The following is a 6,081-nucleotide window of genomic DNA, read 5'->3' on the forward strand; positions in this document are numbered from 1 at the left end:
GCGTTGCTCGTCGGCTATGTGGGTCAGTTGGGAAACGGTGCACACGCAAGCGTCGGTGTCAGGGACGGTGCGCGACTCGCCAACCGGATAGCGAGATAGGCAGTCGGCGTCCTGATGCAGGCGTCCAGACTTGTACGTCACTGCAAAAGTGTACTCTTGCAGTCGCAGAGCCCAGCGACCAAGTCGACCTGTGGGATCCCTTAATGATGAAAGCCAGCAGAGCGCGTGGTGGTCGGTGACTACGGAGAAGTGAGTGCCATATAAATATGGACGGAACTTGGAGACCGCCCAGACAAGAGCAAGGCATTCTCTTTCGGTGATCGAATAGTTGCGCTCCGCAGGTGTAAGGAGGCGACTAGCGTAGGCGATAACGCGGTCGTGTCCCTGCTGACGTTGGGCGAGGACGGCTCCGATCCCGTGACCACTGGCATCAGTTCGGACCTCAGTCGGGGCGGATGGGTCAAAGTGGGCCAATATAGGTGGCGTCGTCAAAATTGTGATGAGGTGAGAGAAGGCGGCAGCTTGAGTGGACCCCCACGAAAATGGGACGTCTTTCTTTAGAAGATCAGTAAGTGGTCGAGCGATTGCTGCAAAGTCCTTCACGAACCGCCGGAAATAGGAACAGAGTCCCACAAAACTCCGAACATCTTTGGCGGATTTGGGTACTGGGAAACTGGTGACGGCACGAATTTTCTCAGGGTCCGGCCGCACACCAGAAGCATCAACGAGGTGGCCCAACACTGTAATCTGTTGGCGGCCGAAGTGACACTTCGACGAGTTCAACTGGAGGCCAGCATTGCGGAAGACGTCGAGAATAGCCGACAGACGCTCAAGGTGGGTCTCAAATGTAGGTGAAAATACGAGGACGTCGTCTAGGTAACAAAGGCATGTTGACCATTTGAACCCTTGTAGCAGAGAGTCCATCATGCGCTCGAACGTGGCTGGGGCGTTGCATAGACCGAAGGGCATAACCTTGAATTGGTACAGGCCATCGGGAGTGACGAAGGCGGTCTTTTCTTGGTCTTTCTCGTCCACGGCAATCTGCCAATAACCGGAGCGAAGGTCTATGGATGAAAAGTAGCGTGCGCCATGGAGACAATCGAGAGCGTCATCAATGCGGGGCAAAGGATACACGTCCTTTTTCGTAATTCGATTTAGATGCCGGTAATCGATGCAGAAACGCCACGTGTTGTCTTTCTTTTTAACCAGGACGACGGGTGACGCCCAAGGGCTCGATGAGGGCTCAATAATGCCTTTAGCTAACATCTTGTTTACTTCTTCTTGAATAATCTGGCGCTCCGATACGGACACCCGATACGGTCGACGGTGAATGGGAACAGCATCACCTGTGTTGATACGGTGCTGCACAAGAGAAGTTTGGCCGAGTGGTCGATTGTCAAGGTCAAAGATCTCGCGGTAAGAAGCCAAAAGGCGGATGAGGGCGGCTGATTGCGCTGGGGGGAGGTCTGGGGCAATCATGGGGCGTAATGCCATGTCGAGGCTTGTGGTATCGGGTGGGCGACAAGGAATATTGGAGCATACGTCTGCTGCAAAAGAGGTGACGTGGTCATCGGCTAAGGACCGCAACGTGGCGATTAAGATGCCTTGAGGGAGGACTTGCTTCGTGAAGCCGAAATTTATGACGGGGAGATGTACCCGGTTAGCGGCTATAGTTATGACGCAGTGAGGCACAGTGATGTCACGTGCCAGAAGTACATCAGTAATCGGCGTGACGACGTAGTGCCCATCCAACACGGATGAAGTCGTTGTGAATTCGGCGAATGTTAGGGCTTTAGGCGGTAGGCGGATGAAATCCGAGGTGCAGAGGCTGTGTGGGAGGTCGGGGTGAATATCTGGCTGAAGAGGAAGGTCCAAGCAAAGAGTACCAGCGGAACAGTCTATCAGGGCAGAATGGGTCGACAGGAAGTCCATCCCTAGGATGAGGTCATGAGGACAATTATGGAGCACCGTGAAGAGGACAGGAACGTAACGGTCGGCTATGCTTATGCGAGCTGTACACATTCCAGTGACAGGAACAGTTCCGCCATCGGCGACGCGTACAGCTTTTGTAGTAGCAGGTGTGAGGACTTTTTTCAGTCGGCGACAAAGACGAGCACTGATTATGGACACGTGAGCTCCAGTATCGACTAGAGCCGTCAAAGAAATACCGTCCACATGCACATCGATGAGGTTCTTGTTCGTAGGAAGCGTCAACGGAGGATTTGGTTCAGAAGGAGATGATGCAGCACTACCTCCAGGAGCTGCACGATCTAGTTTTCCGTCGGGTACGATGCAAAGTTGGGCGGCGAGGGGTGGCGGCGGGGTTGGGGCGACGGGGAACGACGGCGTTGAGGGGACGGTGAACGAGCAGGAGGGCGGCTGTTAGGTGTGTCACCAGTAGGGTCTGTACGGCTGGGCGAATACCGGCGAAGATCTTCATATGGGCGGGAAGGCGAGAAAAATTGGGTCCTATATGGCGGCGTCCAAGTGGCGCGGCAGTAGCGGGATACATGACCAACGCGGTGGCACCGGAAGCAGGGGTCTGTCGTCGGGAGTACGCCATTCCGCTGGGTTGCGAGATCGTGGAGGAACGAATGGGTCACTTCGAGGTGCATTCATGGGCATTGGTCGGGACGAGGGGCGAGAGACGGGGGGCGACAGGGAACCCGAGGTTGGCGAATTCTTGTCGTACGACCGCCTGAATAACGGAGACCGCGGGGGTTGGTTGTATAGTGGCATGGTCGAATGGAGAGGGCTGGAACGGCGCTGGACTTGCCGCTTCAAGTTCCCGTCGAACGATACGCGTTACACTCTGCTCAAAGGGCGGTGTAGCGGCGGAATCGGAGCAGGTGGACGTGGCAGCCGTGTTTGGCAACCGAGAAAATTGAGGGTGCACACGACGGCTTTTGGCCGTTTCGAAACGGCGGCATTCTTGAATGATGCGGTCGATAGTCGAGACGTTGGTGTAGACCAGCAAATGGAAAGCGTCGTCCGCGATGCCTTTCAAAACGTGACCCACTTTGTCAGCTTCGGGCATTGCCTCGTCCACTTTCCGGCAAAGAGCAAGCACTTCTTGTATGTATGAGACATACGACTCAGTAGGTGACTGGACACGGGTAGCGAGCTCTTGTCGTGCAGCTGCGTGGCGACCGGTCGGGTTCCCAAAGATGTCACGTAGCTTCTCCTTGTGTCCCAGCTGGTATATATATATATATATATATATATAATATATATAATATATATAATTATGATAAATTCGACGGCGTACAGAGCGTCCCGAATGATGACACGGGCTGTGCATACTGCCGTCGGGTGAATACTTTGGCGCTGGCTGTACGAGGGAGGTTTATTATACCAAATTATAAGCGGTTATTAGCGGCGACGATACTCGACAGCGACAGTCAAGGCGGGGCCGACCTGCGCGAGCTGCACTCTGTCCGAAAAGGGCAACCCACTAAAAGGGGCCGGAGAGGACGACCCACTTCAGAGTTCCAATAAGCTTCGCTACAATATATATATACGCAGTGAAACAGACACGCGCACGAAGCAATTTATTGACGTTTCGGCCGCGGGTCCGGCCTTCATCAGAAATCGGTCTATATATATAATATATATATATTATAATATATATATATATATTATATAATATATATATAATATATATATATATATATATATATATACGGAGAGAGAGAGAGAACTTCATTCGCACTCACTTTGATGTGATTTCTCATATACAAAGAGAATTTGCTTAAGTATTTTTAATACCGTGGCAGAGAAGTACTGTACAGTCAGTTTTACCGAGCATACATTGGACAACCATACACATGCCATGCGAGTTATGCGCGTAATAGTATTACAAGAACACTTTTGTAGCGTAGCTACACTTACCTAGCCGGAGCCGATTTCGCGTGGATCCTCACGAGCCGTGCTGCGCATGCGCGAGGATCAATGATGTCACACAGCTGGCTCACCGGAGTTGGCGTCTCACGCGCTGTCCGCCACCACCGCGCGCGACTCGCCGCTGCTGATCTGCGCATTCGAGAGGAGTGACATCGTAGCCATGGCAGACACACTGGCGCCGGCGCGCGCGCAGCTATTTGCCTTCGCTGTGCAGTCGCAGTCTGACACTGCGCTGGAGCCGCTTGATAGCGCCGCTGACTGGCGTTTGCAGGTGGGTAACGCATGGATAAGGAGAGCGCAAATGCTGCTCAACGGCGCAGAAGAGCCGAGAAGCTTATCTCATCGGATCCCGAAGTAGTTGCCTGACAATTAGCGGTTTAGCGTACGAACTATGAACAGAAGAACGCTAATAATCCTAGACGATCTGGAAAGCTAAGAATAGCTGAACCTTTGCTAACGCTACGTATATTCTGGCAAAGCCGAGCTAAGCCACTGCAAATTTTTTATACATTACCACACAACTTTATGCAACACAATTATGTCCCCAGGGCGCCCTTCCCAATAGTAATTTGCATCATTAAATGATCTTTCGTTAATGTCTCCCAAAGAGGGGACCGGCCCAGAGGTCGGTTACGCTGCTTAGAGGAGAATAAAGTTTTCATTATCGTCATCGTTAATGTCTAAAAGCTGCTCACTAATAGTTGCGTTTTTAATGCATGTAGCAATGAGGGCACGTTTCTTTTATTTAGTAATGCTGCACTTTCTTGAATATTAAGGTTTGCGTATAATATATTTGTCTTGTTTTGCTCTTATCGAAATAGTGTTTCGAGCGTGTTATTATTATTATATATTATATTATTATTATTATTATTATATTATTATTATTATATTTTATTATTATTATTATATTATTATCACTTCACTGCCGACGAGATCGTTCTGATCTCTTATTTCTCTACAAGCTAGTCCACGGTATCATATCCTGCCCTGTACTTCTCAATTGTGTTAATTTTCGAATTCCGCGTAAGTTAACCAGAGAGAACAGACCGTTTCATGCACCCGCCTGCTTCTTCCAACACTCTACCGTTCACAGAATACAAGTCTTTATAATATTAATTTTCTTGATCTTGACGTTTTTCATAGTCCACAATCATTGTTTTATCCGAGCTTTGCACTGTTTTTGACATAGTATGCACAATGTACAAGTCTTCCCTTCTCCGTCTTTCCGCATAGTTGTATATGTGCAATCTAATTTTTTATTTCCTTCAATATTTCTCATATTGTCTTATTTTACTCCTCCGCTTTCGTGTTCATTTCTCTTTGTCTACGTGTTTTTGCTCTTTTTATTTCTGAAGACTGTCTGTATTTTATTGTTGATTTTTATTGTTTTTTTTTTTGCGTGCGCCTGCACAAAGACCTCACGGTTGTTCCTGGGCACGTTAAATAAATGATGATTGATTGATTGATTGATTATTATTGTTATTATTATTATTATTTATTATTATTATTATATTATATTATTATTATTATTATTATTATTATTATTATTATTATTATTATTAACGTGGTTGTTAACGTGTCAACCGCAAGTTTCCCTTAAAATGTAAGAATTTGTGGCATTAGAGGCGTAGTACATTCTTTATACAAGGCTGTTCGACAAATATCTGGCGTACCATACGACGCGCATACAAAGGAACAGTTCATTCGGTTATATTTTATCTCTTACTCGTACACCCTTTGTACAAGATACAAACAATGTTTAAGAAATAATGAACAAATATTACTTTCCCTAGCGGAAATAAAAACCAGAACACCCCTGTATACTACGCGTAACAATGAATTCTGGCAAGTACCCTTTTCAAGAAACAGATACGGTGAGCAAAGCGTTCGATATACGCTTCCTGTATTGTTAAATATGTTCTTTCAACAAGGGATTGATGTCACTAACATCACCAAAAAGGATCTACGCAATTGGTTTGTAACAAATAACGACATCAAATGCTTTATTACCCACTGATGTAACACAAACAGGTAACTTGAAGTAATATGAGGCACAATTTCACGAATTGTTTGTCATGTTTGAAAGCTATATTGTATTTTTCCTTCTTGTTGTATGTAGCGATTATAGCAGTATTGTTTAACTACTACATACAAATTATGTGTACTTCCTGTGATACT

This window comes from Rhipicephalus sanguineus, unplaced genomic scaffold (assembly GCF_013339695.2).
Source record: "Rhipicephalus sanguineus isolate Rsan-2018 unplaced genomic scaffold, BIME_Rsan_1.4 Seq219, whole genome shotgun sequence".
Lineage (NCBI taxonomy): Eukaryota > Metazoa > Arthropoda > Arachnida > Ixodida > Ixodidae > Rhipicephalus > Rhipicephalus sanguineus.